Below are 20262 nucleotides of genomic sequence, written 5' to 3'. Positions count from 1 at the left end.
AAGTGTTTTTGATGAAATATTATTTAAAGCTCAGATAAGGTAATGGTGTTTTTTCAGACAGAGCACATGGCACACGATGTGAAGTCAGAAATTTGTAAATGCAACAGTAATTTCTGTTTTTACAGTTTTGGGCTGATAAATGAGTCATTTTGGCAAAAACATGACTTCAAGCCATGTTTACTGTATTTCTTTTTTTCTTTATTACTAAAATCATGTTTCTTCATTTTTTAAAGCAGACATGCCTTCCAGACTTTTCTTTCCTCTTTATTTTGAAAGGCATGTTTTTTGCCAGTTTTCTCTTTTATTTTCAAAGACAACATGCCTTCCAGTCTTTCTTTATTTTCTTTGTCTTTTATTTTCATTTCTTATTTTTTCCTTATTTTCTTTATGTTGGAAGAAAAATGTTTTTTTTTTATCTGACGGAAGCATTTGTTGCACAGTCCTACAATCATTTCTGTTTTTACAGTCACTGGCCGATGAACGGTGTCATTCTGATGATTTTTAAGGAACACCACTCACAGGTTTGGAGGGCATGTTTTCTTGAACGCTCTGTAGTAAAATAAATACAGAATAAAACCCTTTAAATCTGTGTGTCCCTCCCCTTGGTCAAAATAAAAAACATAAGTCCCTCCCCAGTGCTAAAAATATTATTTGACATTCCTTCCCCCTTTTTGCAACGCTCCCTCCCCCCTCATAAATAACGAACAGTCCCTTAAAATGACAGGAGAATAAGGAGAGTAAGAGGTGGGGGTGTGCAGAGGGAGGTGGGGGTGTGCAGAGGGAGGTGGAGGCGATGGAGCGTTAAACTCAAAAATGGGGAGAAAATAAATTCATGTTTGATCTGCTGAATTCAGATCAGCTCTCTGTGTCTGTCGACAGAATAAATGTGCTTTTATTTCAGACTCAAAGGATCCTGAGGATCAACGAGCCACACCCATCAGCCTTTGTGTGTGTGTGTGTGTGTGTGTGTGTGCGCGCGCAGCAGCTGGTGTGTCGAGGTCAAAGGTCATCCATCCATTGTTAGAGTCGTCTCATGACGTCCTGAATCTGCCGCAACATGAACACTTCAAAGATTTTCCATCTCTGTTGTTCTGATGTCACATGACTCGTCAGTAACGACTCTATCACATTAATTAATTCATTAAATATGTTAATAGAATCATGTGACCTCTGTGACTGTCGGTGGAAAGTTTTTGTTCAAAAAAGGTTGTAAATCGCAGCAGAAGCAGAGATATCCTTGTTTTCATTCCACGTTTATGTTTCTTTGTCAAAACCTGGTGCTTACATTACCCACAGTGCACCTCTCCTCTGACAGCTGTGTGGTGGATGGCGGTGAGTTATGCTAACAGTAGATAACGTGTCCTGCAGCAGAGACGAGCAGCAGCTTCGCTTTAACTCCGCCCCTCCATTTTTGTTATTATGCACGACAACATTAAAACACCTGAAGACACCTGGACAGTAACCTGACCTCACTGAGGACGCTCAGCGCACGTGAGAGGATTCAAATTAAGTCCTTCAGAACACATGAAACAGTTTAACTGACATCACACCTGCAGCTCACCTGTCTGACATCACACCTGCAGCTCACCTGTCTGACATCACACCTGCAGCTCACCTGTCTGACATCACACCTGCAGCTCACCTGTCTGCAGCTCACCTGTCAGAGGTCACACCTGCAGCTAACCTGTCTGCAGCTCACCTGTCAGAGGTCACACCTGCAGCTAACCTGTCTGCAGCTCACCTGTCAGAGGTCACACCTGCAGCTCACCTGTCAAACTTGACCATCACAGACGATCCCAAATAAGCAGCAGGTCTCTGATTGTCTCAGGACTCAACCAGCCTCTTCACAGGTAAACTATGACCTGCCTGACAGGTGTGTCACCACAAACGTCTTCATCATCATCATCACCCATTACCATGGCAACACAGAATCCTGCTCTGTGATTAAGCGCGGTAATGACCTGAAACCTTCTCAAAGACCTCTGGTGTCTTCTCAGGACCCCAGGAACAGACCCAATTAGGGACCTCTGGAATCTTCTCAAGGACCAGTGACACCTCAACATGGAAATATACAACATCTTCAAGCCCTGCTGGAAATTTTTCATGGACCACTGTAACGCCGTCCAGGACCCCTGAAACTTCCTTAAAAACCTCTGGAACCACAGCACGAACACCTGGAACATCTTCTGCTGGAACCTAAAACATTCTCCAATTTTTCAGTCTGAAGTAAACGTAACCCCGACCATAAAGACATCCTGCTCTCTGATTGGCTGTCAGTCTGATCTCTGTGCTACATCAGACCTGCAGGTGTGTTAGATAACCATGGCAACAGGACTGATGCTGCAGGTGTGTCTACAGTGGAATATTCAGCAGTTTACTTTGTTAAACGCAGCAGTTTGTACGTCGCTCTTCTCTTGTTCCTGTCACCACCCCACCCCACCCCCCCACCCTCCCTTTTAATTTTCTCAGGGGTCCGCTCCCCTCCTCCCCCCCTCCCCCTCCCTCCCTCTCTGTATGTAAATGAACAGGCTGCTTTCAACACGTCGAGGTGATGATTACAGGCTGCCTTACCTCAGGCGCACACACACTCACACACAGCTGTATGTGTGTGTGTCGGATTCTGTCGTCTCTTTGAAGAGTGAGTGTGAGAGTCAGCAGAGATAATATGGGGGTGGAGGTGTGTGTGTGTGTGTGTGTGTGTGTGTGTGTGTGTGTGTTACAGTTAAATGTCTCCTCTTTGTTCATTTCTTCCTCCTCACTCTCGGGGACTCTCTCTGTGTCTCTGTCTCAGTGTGTCCTACTTTCTGTGCCTCAGAGCCTCAGAGCCAGGCACCATCACACTGACCTCAGCACGTCTCCACCTCCTCCACACACACACACACACACACACACACACACACACACACACACACCCCGTCAGCTGCACAGCTCTGCACTTTAAAGAAAGATATATTTCTATTTCATGTCTCTTGACTTTCACACTGAATCTGATGTTATGCCCCATAGTGTGGCTGCAACCAGTGATGATGATGATGATGATGATGATGATGTTCATTATTGACTCATCTGTCAGTTATTTTCTCGATACGTCGTTTTGTCATTAAACAATCAGACAGCAAGGAAACACGCCTCACACTGTAAACCTGAAGACGTCCAGTTCACTGAGATCAAACCCTGTACTATAGTGGAGCAGTGGTACAGTGGAGCAGCGGTACAGTGTAGTACAGTATATATTTGTATAGTGGACGTGTTTTAACATCAGCTGATCTGATCAGTGATTTTAACCTGTATGTGTCTGTTTTCACGTCACACTGAGGAACACACCCGTGAGTCTGTTAAAGGTTGTGATCATCAGCTGTAGAGACACGACTTCATCAAAACTACTGAGGCCTGTGTCACCTCATCTCAGAGGACCAATCAGAACCAACCTACCTGCTGAAACTGAGAACCAGTGTTGGGCAGTAACGTGCTACAGTAATAATATTACTTTTCCCAGCATCGAGTAGTGTAACTAGTTACTAATGAAAATTCAGCAATAATTTTCAGTTACTCCAAAACCAAACAACTTTTTACAACTTTACTTTTGTTTTCACATCACTACTGACTTGAGACAATCACATCAGCAGCTTATTTGATTAACTGTCATGCTTGACACGCACATCATAAAGCAGCAGGCTAGTTAGAAACGCTGACCTCAACGGCTGGAAATATTTCCAATACTCTAATTTTGTCTGGAGGAAAGACGACAGGAACTCTGCTGCTGCAGGTAGTCGGACTAAACTACACTGTGAAAAACACGTCCTCAAACCTCCGCTCTGAGACACCGACTGCGACCTGAAGCTCCGGGAAATACACCCCACCAAAGGTGAGCCCTTCTTGGCCACAGAGGTCGGCTGTAGCTCGACACTGGCTCAACAAGCCAAAGTGGATTTTACTGGTGGACAGCTGCAGACACAGAGAAGTGATGAAGCCTGTGGTTGGATATGCGCTGGATGAAATGTTGCTCTGTGAGTGACTCTGTGTCGTTCAGGCAGAGAGTTGGAAAAATACCACTCACGGGTATCTAAAGACCCCCAGGTGAATAGAAGCTATTGATCCTTAGCCACACTTCATGGTGATCACCCTGACATCCACACAGAGACACACCTGAAGTTTGGCAAGATACGCAGTTGTACGCAGGACCAATCAGCTACCAGCGCCTTGTGTTCAACCCACGGATATATCGTTACACTTTGGGATCAGACCCCTAAGTGGCGTCTATTCAGTACCACCTGGCACATACACCATGGTATGTAGACCACTGAACATGCACAGTAGTATTTCTCCCACTAGCACCGCCCACAAGTTCCAGCTCCTCTTGTAGACATTTCATTGTGATGACAACACGAATCGTCTTTTCTCAGCTTGAGTAAAGTTTTGTAAATATAAAACCTCCATGGATCAAAAATAGAAAGAATAGACAGAGTCACGATCAACCTTGTTTGGAGGCGTTCGTCCACAGTCTCCACCAAACCCTTTCAGTCCAGCACCTTTGGAACCAGCAGTAAGCCTTCAGACATGGTACCTAGACCCTCGGTGTGTTCAGACAGTCCTCTTAAATGTGGGCGAGGTTGTTGTCACTCACTGCTCCGTCCAGCACTCGCTGTATTTCCTCATCAGCGGTGACACAGATGGAAGTCTGCACCTGGTTTATCGTCCACAGAACGAGGCTGCACGCCCACATTTTCACAACAAAATAGAACAGGCTGCAGTGAGAGTCTCTCTCCATGGGATATTTAAAAATAGCAGCTTTGTGCATTTAGTCCTTCTCAGGCAAGCTCAGGGGTTTAGTGTTGCTGTAGCCCACAGGAAGTGAGGATTAGAATATTAATCTATTAATCTATTAATTAATCTATATTTTTAAAGTCATTACTAAAAGTGTGTGTCATATAGAAACTAAAGTGATGGTCAAAGTTGTCACAGTGAAATTTAAGGTGTGCTGATGGATTCACGTCATCAACTCATGCATTGAGTAACATTACAAGTTAACGTTCCACCTTAAAAGTTGCCGGCAGTCGGCCCAGTGAATGAAGTTATTTTTTTCTCTTTCATTTTATAGTTGTAGTTTACTGATGTATGAACAGAGGTTACATAAAACCAGAGTGAGCGTCCTCTACTGACCAATCAGACTGCAGGGTTTCTAGCTCCACCTTTTAGTACCAGATCTGTGTGCTAGGTACCCCAACAGAGGGGGGACCAAACATGGGGACGCTAAGGAACGCTTCTGTTGGGACCATCCACAACTTTTACTGTGGGAACAGAAACTGGACTGCTCTGTGGAAACGGGGCTATACAGTGGTGGTCTACGGGGAAAAAGGTTTTTGGGCCGCTCCACTAACGTGAGTGGCCACTGGGAAAAATTGGAAGCGAGGCTGAGCGGCGTTCCTGCAGGTCTGCTGGAACCTGTGAACCTGCTCAGGGATTATGTGACGAAACATGAGATCATCATGACTGAACAAAAGACACCATGGTACTATACTGAGAGTATCTGCCTGTCTGTCTGTCTGTCTGTCTGTCTGTATAGTGCTGCTCAGGACGACCCTCAGTTGTGTCTGTTAGACACACTCAGTGCCGCAGTTCTTCCACCTGACTCTGTTTGTTTTTCTTTTTCTTATTTTTCTTTCTTTGTCTTTTTTTCTGTTTCAGGATTATTTTGTCATTTGTTCTGCTTTATTATTATTCACACACACACACACACACACACACACACACACACTCTCCCCTGGTGAGCTCATGAATATTTTTCGGCGCTCAGAGAGACGAGGACGGTTTGATATCATCGAGGGTGTGTGACAACTCTGACACACACACACACACACACACACACACTCTTTAAACCCCGCTGGGATTTAAAGTGTGTGTGTGTGTTATGGATGTTGTCAGCGGTTGTCACAAATAAAAAAGTCATTTCCCAAAAAAGGTGTTTCTCAGTGTGTGTGCGTGTTTCAGTATGTATGTGAGTCACAGAGCTGACTGTACACACACCTTCGTCATCATCATCATCATCATCATCATCACTGTAGCCACAGGAAGTCAATTTGTTGCCGTGGTGACGCAGCTTGTTGCCGCAGGGACAAAATGAACTGTTTAAACACAAACACCCCGTCCTGAGTTATTAACATGGTTACCATGGAGACGGAGAGGGGCGTGGCATATCCAAGATATTCTTCATTTATGGAGGGTGGAGTCAGAGGTAGAATCTGAGGTGTAGGTGTCTCCATCGTCTTCATCAGACCGTGGTTTCACACCTGTGACTTTGGTTCAGATCAAACTGAAAAGTCCGGCAGTCCGGACCAGACGAGGAGTTAAAGGACCCGGGGAGGCAGATCCCATCCTCCCCCATCTGAACTCCAACAGTTCCCACAACTATTTAAACATAAGGACTCACACTTTGTGGATGTTTGTGAACAGAATCAATATCAGAGTTTTGATCAAACCTATTAAACGTGTCACTTCTCTAAAACACACTAAAGGGTGTCACTGAAGGACGACACACTGCAGACTGAGAGACACCTGAGACGATCCATCTCTGCAGCTCCTTCACAGTCCACATCAGCCTGTCCCCGTCCCACAGTTTGCGTCTGTCACTTGCAGTCAGCATGGATCCCATTACAGCCCGTTACATCACAGCGCCATCAAGAGTGAAATTAAACAGTCAGAAACTTTGAAGTTCCATCAGTCTGACGGCACGTCAACACTCATGTTGGACACAATAACTCCGTCTGTCTGTGTTCAGCTGCAGGACTGTTCTTCGTCCTCAGCAGATTTCTTTGTCTCAGTCGGAGCTATTTCCTGCAGCAGGACTCTCAGTTTGATTCTGGGTCGTTGTGTTCTGATCCGATCCAAGCTGAAAGGAGCTAATTCCTCTTTTCTCCTCAGACAGAGGGAGCGTCTGTTGGGTTTTACACAGCGACAACCATCAGTTAATGCCCGTTTGTTTTATTGGTGACGAGGCTGCGGAGCTGCTATTCCTGCCTCTCTGTGCTTAATCTGGATTAAAACCTGTTTGTATTGACAGCAGATGTAAACACACACAGAGCGGTGTTTGACAGGAGGATCAGATCAGAATAAGAAGAATTAAAGATTCTGTTCGGTTTAATCCAGGACAGAAGATCAGAATAATATGAGAATAACAGCAGATTAACTCGCTGCAGGAGGGAAACAAAAACTTCAGACTAAAAATATCAGAAACCTGGACTCAGTACATTTAGACTGAGGCAGCTGCAAACAGAGTGTAAACGTTTGACACCAGTGTCTGTCATCTGTCCTCAGTCCTCCCGACACTCAGTACAGACTGTTCTTCTCAAACATCTCTGTGAGGAAAAACAGCAAAGTGTATGTCTCGTCTGTCCACAACCGAGTCTGTCCGTCCATGATGCATCAAAGATATGCTGTTGTCTGTTTGCTTTATGAACTGCACATGATTTGTTAGATTTTTATTTATGATGATGCAGCAGATTTGTTTTAATATTGTTTTACTGAAGTGTTTCTACTGTAATCTAATATAAGTGTAAAAATAAAATAGAAAATAAAAATTAAAGTCTCCCATAAATGTTTCTACTGCATTCTCCATGAAGTGTTTGGATTATATTCTCCTGTGTTCCTACTTCAATCTCCTATAAGTGTAAAAATAAACATAAAAATATTAGGGGTGGGGAAAAAAATCGATACAGCATTGTTTCGTGATGTTTTTGTGTGTCAATATTATATTGTATTGACAAGTATAATTTCTTATTTATATGAATGATTAATTTTACAAATACAAATTAAACTTTAGGTTGCCGACTAGAATGATATAATCAATTGCATTTTTTGGTCAACTAGATACAATTTGCTGCAAAAAAAGAAAAAGAAAAATGGCTTAAGTGAGATGAACAGACTGAAAGCTTTATCTTATCAGCTAAAACAGAAGTCGACAAAGTTTTAATATATTGCAACATATTTAAAATGGCAATAATATTGTATCGTGATACAGCATGGCATCACGATATTTTTGTGCGTACATATGGTATTGTAACACAGTGCCAAGTATCAATTTTTTTATTATATACAATATAACCCACTAGAATGACATAATCTATTGATTGTTTAAAACAGGTCTTGACCAAGTTTTCCTTTGGGGACAGAACATACAGTTTGAAAAAAAGGTAATAAATCACAATATATTTTATCACAATACCCCGCAAATCACAACATATTAAAAATCACATTAATATTGTATTGTGACATTAGTATCAGTGATTCCTACATCTACAAAATAATCATAAAGTTCACTGTTAGGATTTCTACTTTCGACTTTTTCCTCCTGTGAGATTCTCTACTGTATCCTATCGTAAGTATTTCGACTGTATTCCCCTGTAAATATTTCTAGTGCATTCCCCAATTCCCCTTTAGACTAAATTCTCTTGTGTTCCTGCTCTATTCTATCATCAGTATTCCTACCGTGCTTTAATGTAGGTGTTGCTGTACTTCATTGTAAATGTCTCACTGTATGTTCCTATTAGTGTCTTTACTGTATATTTCCGTAAGACTTCATAATGTATTTTACTCTTCATGTAGGCGTTTCTACCGTATTCTACTGTACATGTTTCTACTGTGGCGTTCTGTAGGTGTTTCTACTGTATTTTACTGCAGGAGTTCTTTGCAGCAGCAGCAGCAGCAGCAGCAGCAGCAGCAGCAGGCTGATCTGAACTAAACCTCCACAAACTGAATACTGATCACTGCAAACATTAAATATTAATAACTACAAGACTTTGATACTCAAACACTACAACACACACACACACACACGTACACACACACACACACACACACACAGAGTGATGGAATTAGCATCGATATCATTAACGCCCATCACCTCTTCCTGCTTCCACGTGTGTGTGTGTATGAATATATTATCACTGCAGCCTCCTCTCCAATTAGCAGAGTGTGTAACTGGTTGTGATCAGCAGGTGATCACATGACAGGTGTTTACCTGCATCTCCGCTCACAGGTTCCTCACATCAAGACTCAGACAATGTTGACACACAACACACACTGTAAAAAATCAAGCCTCACTGTATGAAACACTCCTCACTGTATCGAACGCTCCTCACTGTATTGAACGCTCCTCACTGTATCAGACACTCCTCACTGTATCAGACACTCCTCACTGTATCAGACACTCCTCACTGTATCAGACACTCCTCACTGTATCGAACGCTCCTCACTGTATCAAACACTCCTCACTGTATCGAACGCTCCTCACTGTATCAAACACTCCTCACTGTATCAAACACTCCTCACTGTATCAGACACTCCTCACTGTATCAGACACTCCTCACTGTATCAGACACTCCTCACTGTATCGAACGCTCCTCACTGTATCAAACACTCCTCACTGTATCAGACACTCCTCACTGTATCGAACGCTCCTCACTGTATCAAACACTCCTCACTGTATCAAACACTCCTCACTGTATCAGACACTCCTCACTGTATCGAACGTTCCTCACTGTATCAAACACTCCTCACTGTATCGAACGCTCCTCACTGTATCAAACACTCCTCACTGTATCAGACACTCCTCACTGTATCGAACGCTCCTCACTGTATCAGACACTCCTCACTGTATTGAACGCTCCTCACTGTATTGAACGCTCCTCACTGTATCGAATGCTCCTCACTGTATCAGACACTCCTCACTGTATCAAACGCTCCTCACTGTATTGAACGCTCCTCACTGTATCAAACACTCCTCACTGTATCAGACACTCCTCACTGTATCAGACACTCCTCACTGTATCGAACACTCCTCACTGTATCAGACACTCCTCACTGTATCAGACACTCCTCACTGTATTGAACGCTCCTCACTGTATCAGACACTCCACACTGTATCAGACACTCCTCACTGTATCAAACACTCCTCACTGTATTGAACGCTCCTCACTGTATCAAACACTCCTCACTGTATCAGACACTCCTCACTGTATCAGACACTCCTCACTGTATCAAACACTCCTCACTGTATCAAACACTCCTCACTGCATCAAACACTCTTCACTGTATCAAACACTCCTCACTGTATCAGACACTCCTCACTGTATCAAACACTCCTCACTGTATCAAACACTCCTCACTGTATCAGACACTCCTCACTGTATCAAACACTCTTCACTGTATCAAACACTCCTCACTGTATCAAACACTCCTCACTGCATCAAACACTCTTCACTGTATCAAACACTCCTCACTGTATCAGACACTCCTCACTGTATCAAACACTCCTCACTGTATCAGACACTCCTCACTGCATCAAACACTCTTCACTGTATCAAACACTCCTCACTGTATCAAACACTCCTCACTGTATCAGACACTCCTCACTGTATCAAACACTCCTCACTGTATCAAACACTCCTCACTGTATCAGACACTCCTCACTGTATCAAACACTCTTCACTGTATCAAACACTCCTCACTGTATCAAACACTCCTCACTGCATCAAACACTCCTCACTGTATCAAACACTCCTCACTGTATCAGACACTCCTCACTGTATCAAACACTCCTCACTGTATCAAACACTCCTCACTGTATCAAACACTCCTCACTGCATCAAACACTCTTCACTGTATCAAACACTCCTCACTGTATCAGACACTCCTCACTGTATCAGACACTCCTCACTGTATTGAACGCTCCTCACTGTATCAGACACTCCACACTGTATCAGACACTCCTCACTGTATCAAACACTCCTCACTGTATTGAACGCTCCTCACTGTATCAAACACTCCTCACTGTATCAGACACTCCTCACTGTATCAGACACTCCTCACTGTATCAAACACTCCTCACTGTATCAAACACTCCTCACTGCATCAAACACTCTTCACTGTATCAAACACTCCTCACTGTATCAGACACTCCTCACTGTATCAAACACTCCTCACTGTATCAAACACTCCTCACTGTATCAGACACTCCTCACTGTATCAGACACTCCTCACTGTATCAAACACTCTTCACTGTATCAAACACTCCTCACTGTATCAAACACTCCTCACTGCATCAAACACTCTTCACTGTATCAAACACTCCTCACTGTATCAAACACTCCTCACTGCATCAAACACTCCTCACTGTATCAAACACTCCTCACTGTATCAGACACTCCTCACTGTATCAAACACTCCTCACTGTATCAAACACTCCTCACTGCATCAAACACTCTTCACTGTATCAAACACTCCTCACTGTATCAAACACTCCTCACTGTATCAGACACTCCTCACTGTATCAAACACTCCTCACTGTATCAAACACTCCTCACTGTATCAGACACTCCTCACTGTATCAAACACTCTTCACTGTATCAAACACTCCTCACTGTATCAAACACTCCTCACTGCATCAAACACTCCTCACTGTATCAAACACTCCTCACTGTATCAGACACTCCTCACTGTATCAAACACTCCTCACTGTATCAAACACTCCTCACTGTATCAAACACTCCTCACTGCATCAAACACTCTTCACTGTATCAAACACTCCTCACTGTATCAAACACTCCTCACTGTATCAGACACTCCTCACTGTATCAAACACTCTTCACTGTATCAAACACTCCTCACTGTATCAAACACTCCTCACTGCATCAAACACTCCTCACTGTATCAAACACTCCTCACTGTATCAGACACTCCTCACTGTATCAAACACTCCTCACTGTATCAAACACTCCTCACTGTATCAAACACTCCTCACTGCATCAAACACTCTTCACTGTATCAGACACTCCTCACTGTATCAAACACTCCTCACTGTATCAGACACTCCTCACTGTATCAAACACTCCTCACTGTATCAAACACTCCTCACTGCATCAAACACTCTTCACTGTATCAGACACTCCTCACTGCATCAGACACTCCTCACTGTATCAAACACTCCTCACTGTATCAAACACTCTTCACTGTATCAAACACTCCTCACTGTATCAAACACTCTTCACTGTATCAAACACTCTTCACTGTATCAAACACTCCTCACTGTATCAAACACTCTTCACTGTATCAAACACTCCTCACTGTATCAAACACTCCTCACTGCATCAGACACTCTTCACTGTATCAAACACTCTTCACTGTATCAAACACTCCTCACTGTATCAAACACTCCTCACTGTATCAGACACTCCTCACTGCATCAGACACTCTTCACTGTATCAAACACTCCTCACTGTATCAAACACTCCTCACTGTATCAGACACTCCTCACTGCATCAGACACTCCTCACTGTATCAAACACTCCTCACTGTATCAAACACTCTTCACTGTATCAAACACTCTTCACTGTATCAAACACTCCTCACTGTATCAAACACTCCTCACTGTATCAAACACTCTTCACTGTATCAAACACTCTTCACTGTATCAAACACTCCTCACTGTATCAAACACTCTTCACTGTATCAAACACTCCTCACTGTATCAAACACTCCTCACTGTATCAAACACTCTTCACTGTATCAGACACTCCTCACTGCATCAGACACTCTTCACTGTATCAAACACTCCTCACTGTATCAAACACTCCTCACTGTATCAAAAAACTCACATCACATTACAGACAGCAGAATTAGCATTAGCATAGTGTAAGTTGTGACAGTTAACATTGTGGAGTGTTCCTTTTATGAACTTGACCCTAAAGCTTTATTCCAGTATCAAAAACCCCATGGTAGCTGACAGAACTGTACGTTATACAACAATAAAAATAAACTGAAGGAAAAGATTATTATTCTGATACATGTGCTAGTTGTCAATCTGTATGCGCAACAGACTCCTCATCTTAGTCTGGGCCTGACTGAGGCTCAATCATGTATGGCTGAATCTTCCTGTAATGTTAATGCTAGCCATTGTGATGCACACTGCTCTTTACTAGTCAACCAAGTGCGAGCGGCACTAGACATAACAAGAAGCAAAACTTACAGCGAGAAAATTTCTCACTGAGGGAGAAAGAGTACATCTGCCTTCAGACGCCTTTCAGAGTTAGTATTAAAAAAAGGTGTCTGTACAGCGACATTAAAGGCGTCTCTCTCTCTCTCTCTCTCTCTCTCTCTCTATAATGGGCGGGGGCAGACAGTCGCAGAGCCTGTTTTTGTTCAAGGTCTTTATTCTATTTCAGCTTATTCTAATCTTCTATTTTATTTGCCCCTTTAAATCCTATTTATATCTATATGTGCCTTATGTTTGATATCTTTTCTTGATGCCTTTTTCTTTCTCATGTAAAGCACTCTATAATACGCTTGTCTTGCCTTTAGATGAGTCTCGAGTGGTACCACTGTTTTTCAGGTCAACACCAGTCCGTCTTAGACCAGTCCACCCTGAGACCAGTTTGTCTGAGACCCACCTGGAGCTACATGATCACTTCATCTATTCATAACTGCAGCTGGTAATAACTCGGAGCTGCTGCACTGAGACCCTCCATTAAATCACGTTTGGTTCTGATTCAGTTGTCATGACAACAAACACAAAGACAAGTCAAAGACAACAGCTGGACCGAGAGAGTGAAACATTAAAATAAGAGTCAAACAGGAAGTCGACCTCTAAACGCTGACATGAGATAATCCGGTGTGAAGGCGACAAGTCAGCGACCTGAGACGTCTTTGAGTGAATACAGAGAACGAAACACAGACAAGAAGAGATGATTTTTAATTTTCCTGCATCAGGGTGGAGACGCTGTGTCGAGGAGAAAGAGGAGGAGGTGCAGTTCTATTAAAACAAACGCTGACTGGGTTTTACAGCTCCCCGTCTCTCTCCTCTCTGGTTCTTTCAGCAGTTTAACAGGCGTGAATGAGCTCCATAATGTGTTTATGAGAGCAGAATCTCTACACCATTAAAACAAGGCTTTGAAGAGGAGGAGAGGAGGAGAGGAGGAGAGGAGGGAGGAAGGGGGGGGGGCAAAAAACGACAGAAATACTGTAATAACAGAGAGGAGGGGGCGATGAGAGGAGGAACTACAACAATCAGCTTCATTCACAGGAGATAAAACCAACAACAAAAGAGTTCATCATCCATCAACTAAACCTCCGTCACCTCCAACCGAACACAGACCTCCTCCCAAACTAGAGCACAAAGTGTTCACAGTTTACTGCAGTTAAAGTTGTAATACCACACTGAAGAAATACTCCATTACAAGTAAAAGTCCTGAATTCAAAATATTAATTTAAGTGCCAAAAGTAAAAGTACTCATCAAGCATAATAAGACAGATACATGCATTTATCTTAATCTTTGTTTGCAAAGTAACTAAAGCTGTACAGATAAATGCAGTGACGTACAGATAAAGCTGTGGAAAACAGGGCTGAGTGATAAAACGATCTTGAAACAGGATCCTAATAAAATGTATGTCGATGATAAACTACAGTCATTTTTACTGGATATGGACAGACCGAGATAGATCCAAACAGACAGCTGTCAGTCAATCTGCAGTGTTGGGGATGCGCATGATTGTACACGCCCATTTTTTACTGAAAAGTCTGTGCCGAGATGAGGAGGAATTGAAAGTAGCATAGACACGATGAAAAGAGGGGAAAATGAGTGGAAGTGAGGAGCAAACTGGCGGTGAAGCTGAAGAAGAGCTTCGGACGAAATTGTGGATAAAAAAGGTTAAAAAACATAAATAATGTGGAAGTGGTTTGGCTACTCGAAAGGTGACAGCGCACGGACAAAGACGGTCTGCAAAATATGTCGTTGGTTGGTGCCAACCAGAACGAGAAACACAACAAACCTTTTCCATCCCCTGAAAAGGTGCCGTCCCAGCGACTACAATGTTACGCAGTAAGTCCACCAACAAGTGTTCAACAGCTGAGCACTTCTGCTGCTGTGGGCGGGGCTAGTGGGGCTGCAGTAAAACAGCGATCAATAGTGTCCTGTTTTGCCGCCGTAACCCTGTATGAGAAGTGATGATAAAGGAGCAGATATAAAACAGACGCAGTGTCATACTTTCTAGCCAAAGCACTGTGGAAAAATACAGGTTCAAGAAATCAATCAAAGTGTGAGACTGCAGGTACGAGCTCCCAGGAAGGAAATCTTTTCTCAAACTGCTCTGCCTCAGCTTTATGACGAACGTCGTGGGAAGCTGGAAAATCATTTGGTTTCTTCAGGTGTCAGATGTTATCGGGATATTTTATAAACTCAGCATTATCAAATTAAATATCGTGATAGATATCAATACCGAACAATACGGGAAAATTATTATGTTTTTTGCCATATCGCCCAGCCCCAGGTGGAAAAGTTCCTTTCCACCACCGTCCCAAACAGCTGAGTATGACCTGACAGATAAACATGTTGACCTCTGTAGAGACGAGACCCTGAACCAGACCTGAACTGGGAACACTGGATTCCCAACATGTTCTTGGTCTTCAGCACAGTTTACGGTCGCTTCATTTGTCCAAGTCCACGAAGGTCCGTCTGAACTACAGAAACAATCTGGACACTTAATTGTTGCTCTGTATGTTTTGTATCCACATTCTGCCTCTCCAACAACAAACTGAAACTCTGGAGAAAACACAAAGTTCTGCTCCATTAAATCACTTCATGTCCATCAAAAAACCACATCTGTATTCTGAGCGGCGAGCAGACGAAGGGCTGACCACTGGCTGTTAAAGATAAGTGGTCCGTCTCGTGGTCAGCCATAAAGTCTCCCAGTGTCGGGACATGACGGCTGCCAGCAGCTCACTGCAGGGTTCACGTGTTAGAGACATGTTTCATCAGTGTTTGAAATCACTGACAGACAGGTTGTTCATGTATCATAAACCAGCAGGTGGCGCTGTTTGAGGTTCGGGTGCTTCAACCTATACTGGAGTTCGGCTTGATGATGGTTTGGTCCGGTTAAAGGACTCCTGATAAATGATGCAACTCCTCTGGTCCATCAAAGCCCCCCAGTCCTAACATTCAAGTACTGATTCATGTAAAGATCAGCACACTCAAGTTTGTCAGCGACACATCGATAAGGCCCTGAACTTGTTTCCATTATTGTCTCTGCTGTTTACACAGACAGACAGACAGACAGATATTACATCTGTGTCAGGTCATCAGTCTGTGACCACAGGAAGACAGAAGGTACCTGAGAAGGACAAGATCACCCCCTTTACTAAGTTTCTGTTTTCTGACAGCAGCCTCATCACTGATCTCCCTCGTTGAATCCTCATCACTGGATCCTGTCCACTGCCTCCCCTAACAGGATCCTCCTCACTGGATCTGACAAACTGGATTTCATTTGTCATTCATTTGTGACATAATTCACCACAATAAGGTTAGAACCACTGAAAATAATGGCAGATATTTCGAGTGGTTAAACACATACAGTTCCACAATGTTGTCACCCTCTCTGTATCTGCCTTTCTACTCATCTCATGAAGACAAAATTAAACTACAGCTGTAATTCAGGGTTCAACCACTCACAGACTGCTCAAGGTTCACAGCTGCAGAGGATCCAGACCTCTAACAGATCACCACACCTGCGTTGTAGATAAATAACACGCCACGCTCTCCTTCAGCAGCACTGTCGCCCCCTATTGGAAACGGAGAAAACCTTTTGGGGACGTATTTCAACAACAGCAACAACTAGCAACAAGCGCAGATTTCCTCTGCTCATATTTCAGCCAGGATAAATCACACACAGTGTGTGGAGGCTTTATTGTCTTCACAGTTTATTGTTTCTTATCTGTGAAATTAAAGTAAATCAAAGCTTTGTTTCCACTGAGGGAAATGGTTTCAGCTTACAGAGACAGACAGGAGGTCTGCATCACTGTGACGTGGAGTTACATTAATGAGGAGCTGCACGTCAGGCTACGCCGTATGTACGGCGTCAAATAGACGCAGAAGTTTAAATCCCGCTTTAGCTCTATTCATGTGCTGAGCCATGTCACTTTTGAAGTTCATTGCTCAATATCTTCAGAACACAATGAGATAATACCAAGCGTTTGATTCATTTTAATGAGCCTGGTAGTAAAATAATTCATAGAAAATTTGGCAACAATTGTGCTACGGTGTGCATGATAAGCGGCCGGTTACCGTTACCATTTTGGGGTCTGCCCGTTGGTCCGACCATATTAAACCCATTGTTCCGAAGTCCTGTTGTTCTGAAATCATCATGATGCCCTGTGGTTAAGGTCTGGTTAGGTTTAGGCACAAAAACCACTTGGTTAGGGTCAGGAAAAGATCATGGTGTGGGTTAAAATGAAAAAGAAAGTGACAAACTCATAAGCTGTGAGCCTGCTCTGCCTCAAGCCTTTCCCAGCTGACCCAGAGCCGGTCGCGGCGCAATATCAAGGTAGAAATACGCCCGCCAGGAGCCGTTCAGCACCGTGGAGAGCTCCCCACACAACCCCGACCCCAGAGTTAATAACAGGAGGTTATGGTGTTTCACTCTCTCCTCTCTATGACACTTGTATCTCGACCAGTAGCCTACTTTTGTTGCATTTGCTGATCCTCTGTGGTAAACAAATACAGTATAGCTTAATATAATCACGTATCAGAACAATGGGACGTCGGACCAATGACATGGCGCCACAGTTTTAGAGTACCAGGCGACGTCAGGGGGATACATTGCAGGACAAGGACAAAATTTGAGGCGGCTAAAGTCCAAATGAGGCGGGCGGGCAGGCGGGCGGGATGGTGGATGGGTCCAACAAACACCAACTTTCACCCAAGAGAGCGGTGTTTATGTCCCGTAAGATTCTAAAGCTAAAGCCTGTTCTTTTTTTCCTAAACCTAACCACGTGGTTTTGTTGTTGGAGGGAAAAAACATCAATTTGCAGTGTTTTACTGACGCAGTGCTTTTATTTTCAAAAACACTGTATGAACGTTAAATTTCCTGTGAAAACTGAAGTGTGTCTTGAAAGAACTTCGGTGTCCCCGAATGTCAACAACCAGCGCACCCAGGGTACCTTGCACATCGTACGTGGACGAGGAAAGTCCACGACCAAAACGTCAATATGTGATGATGTGAGAATGTGTTGTTATAATCTTTTTTTATGTATGTAATTGTTCTTACTGGTTTTATTCTGTTTTATATTTGTGTAAATTTAATATTGCAATATATCTGTGTGTCAGTCTTTTATGTTGAGCAGCACTTTGGTCATCTAGGGTTGTTTTAAAATGTGCTATATGAATAAACCTGATTTCATTTAGATTTTGATTTAGTTTCATGTACACACTGTTTACATATTCACAGAAAAAACTGTTCTGTTTGTCTTGAAAGATTAGTGAATATGATTAGTAGGAGTGTAACGATCCATCGATCTGGATCAATATATCGATTTAATAATTAACGATCCAATATCATCGATGCAAAATGAAAACATGGATCCATATCATCATCTTTAGCATAGGCTTTTATTTTGAAAGTCTGTGTAACCATCAAACAGCGGCAGGCAGACAGAGAGCAGCCGAGAGAAAGAGGATGAGGATAATGTTATTTACTCGGGAATAAATCAGCAGAGTGGAAATAATTTGCATTTTGGAGAAAATACAGGAAGACACACAGAACACATGTCGTATGTAAACAATGATGTCACGAGATAAAACGCGACGTTCCTGCCTGGACGACATCTCACTCCACTAACTTCTCACTGCAGCAACATCAGCTGCTGTTTCAACAATGTTCAGCTGAAAAACGTGCACGCTGGCTGAAATTCAACTTCGCTGTTCTGTCAGGAGACGCAGAGACTTAAACCAGCGGCGAGGAAGAAAAATATCTTACGTAGTAACTTTCCCCATGTGTCAGTGCAGTCAGTTTAAAGTCACCTTTAATGAACTTATTATTTATGTGTTGTTTTTATCTTTAATGACCAAAAGTGAAAAAAAGGAGGCAGCAGCTTCCTCTGTAACAGACTGTGTTACATGATCAGATGATGTCGTCTCATATCAATCGCGAACCCCTGAATCGAATCGAAACCGTATCATGGCAGACTTTCTCCATCCATCCATTTTCATCCTTGTATTCAGGGCCGGGTCGCGGGGGCAGCAGGCCGAACAAATCACCCCAGACGTCCCTCTCCCCAACAACGCTTTCCAGCTCCTCCTGGGGGACCCCGAGGTGTTCCCAGGCAAGATGAGATATATAATCCCTCCGGTGTGTTCTGGGTCTGCCCCGGGGCCTCCTACCAGTGGGACGTGTCTGCAACACCTCTAACAGGAGGCGCCCAGGAGGATCCTGATCAGATGTTGAACCACCTCAACTGAACCGAATGCGAAGGAGCAGCGGCTCTACTCTGAGCTCCATTCAGACGTCTGAGCCCCTCACCTTATCACTAAGGCTGACTTTGTAATATCGGAAAATATTGTATCGTTGTCCAAAGAATGGATATGATATCATATCGTGATGAAACTGGTGATTTACCGCCCTGATGATTAGATCAGTGAATATGATCAAAAACACTGGCGGTGGCTGGAAACCTAAAAATAATACTGTGACGGGGAGAGGTTCAACACAAAGTATTTCTATTTTCTGTAACGCTATACTTTGACTCCACAGATAAAGATTTTTAAATACGATAAATGCTGACGAGCGATCACAGAGTAAACTGTCTGTAATTTATAATCAAAGTTTCATCAGTCAAAATGTTGAAATGATGATTTTAAACGCACGGCTGCAGGAACTCTGATCTTCCTCCTCTCTGTGAGGTCTTTATGTCAGAATGACACAAGATGTTTCCACGTACAATCAGACAAACCGAACAAGTTCCTGATGATATGGTGCGTTCTACTCCTCCTCTTCCTCACACAGTTTCTTCATCAGGAGACATTTTAGACTCGTATGGTTTCTTCTCTGTCTGCAGAGCGTCTCATGATCTGACACTGAGGACCTGACTGATACAACACAGCTGATCTGAGACGTCCGACACGTCTGTAACATCATGTCTGTGATCCCTGAGAGACGAAGCATCCAACTTAGTCACACACTCAGAGTCGAGCACCAACCTGCTTCCTGCTCCGCTAATTAAACCACAGCAAATTAACGAGTCAGCTGTCAATCACACACACACACACACACACAGGGACTTACTTCATTCAGCAGACGCCCGTCGTTCGTTCATTCCTCCAAAAACAGACTGAAAGAAGCTGCACATGGACGAGCAAAAGAGAGAGAGAGAGAGAGAGAGAGAGAGAGAGAGAGAGAGAGAGAGAGAGAGAGAAGAGGGCGGGTGAGCGAGCAGTAATCCCATTA

General features: G+C 43.4%; 1 protein-coding gene across 3 annotated transcripts in view; it reads right to left on the bottom strand.

The window, feature by feature from the left end:
- plxnb3 (plexin B3) overlaps positions 1-20262 on the bottom strand; it is an 84814-nt gene that overhangs the window by 30228 nt on the left and 34324 nt on the right. Inside the window, exon 3 of one of the 3 annotated variants that reach the window (XM_078169702.1) lies at positions 20101-20156. The exons of the other annotated variants lie outside the window; for them this stretch is intronic. The gene's annotated coding sequence lies outside the window, so the exon portion shown is untranslated. The remainder of the gene's footprint in view (positions 1-20100; positions 20157-20262) is intronic. 3 annotated transcript variants of the gene reach the window in all.

Source organism: Epinephelus lanceolatus, chromosome 8 (genome assembly GCF_041903045.1).
Source record: "Epinephelus lanceolatus isolate andai-2023 chromosome 8, ASM4190304v1, whole genome shotgun sequence".
NCBI lineage: Eukaryota > Metazoa > Chordata > Actinopteri > Perciformes > Serranidae > Epinephelus > Epinephelus lanceolatus.
The sequence above is the reverse complement of the archived record's forward strand: the minus strand, read 5'-3'. Positions and strand labels throughout refer to the sequence as shown.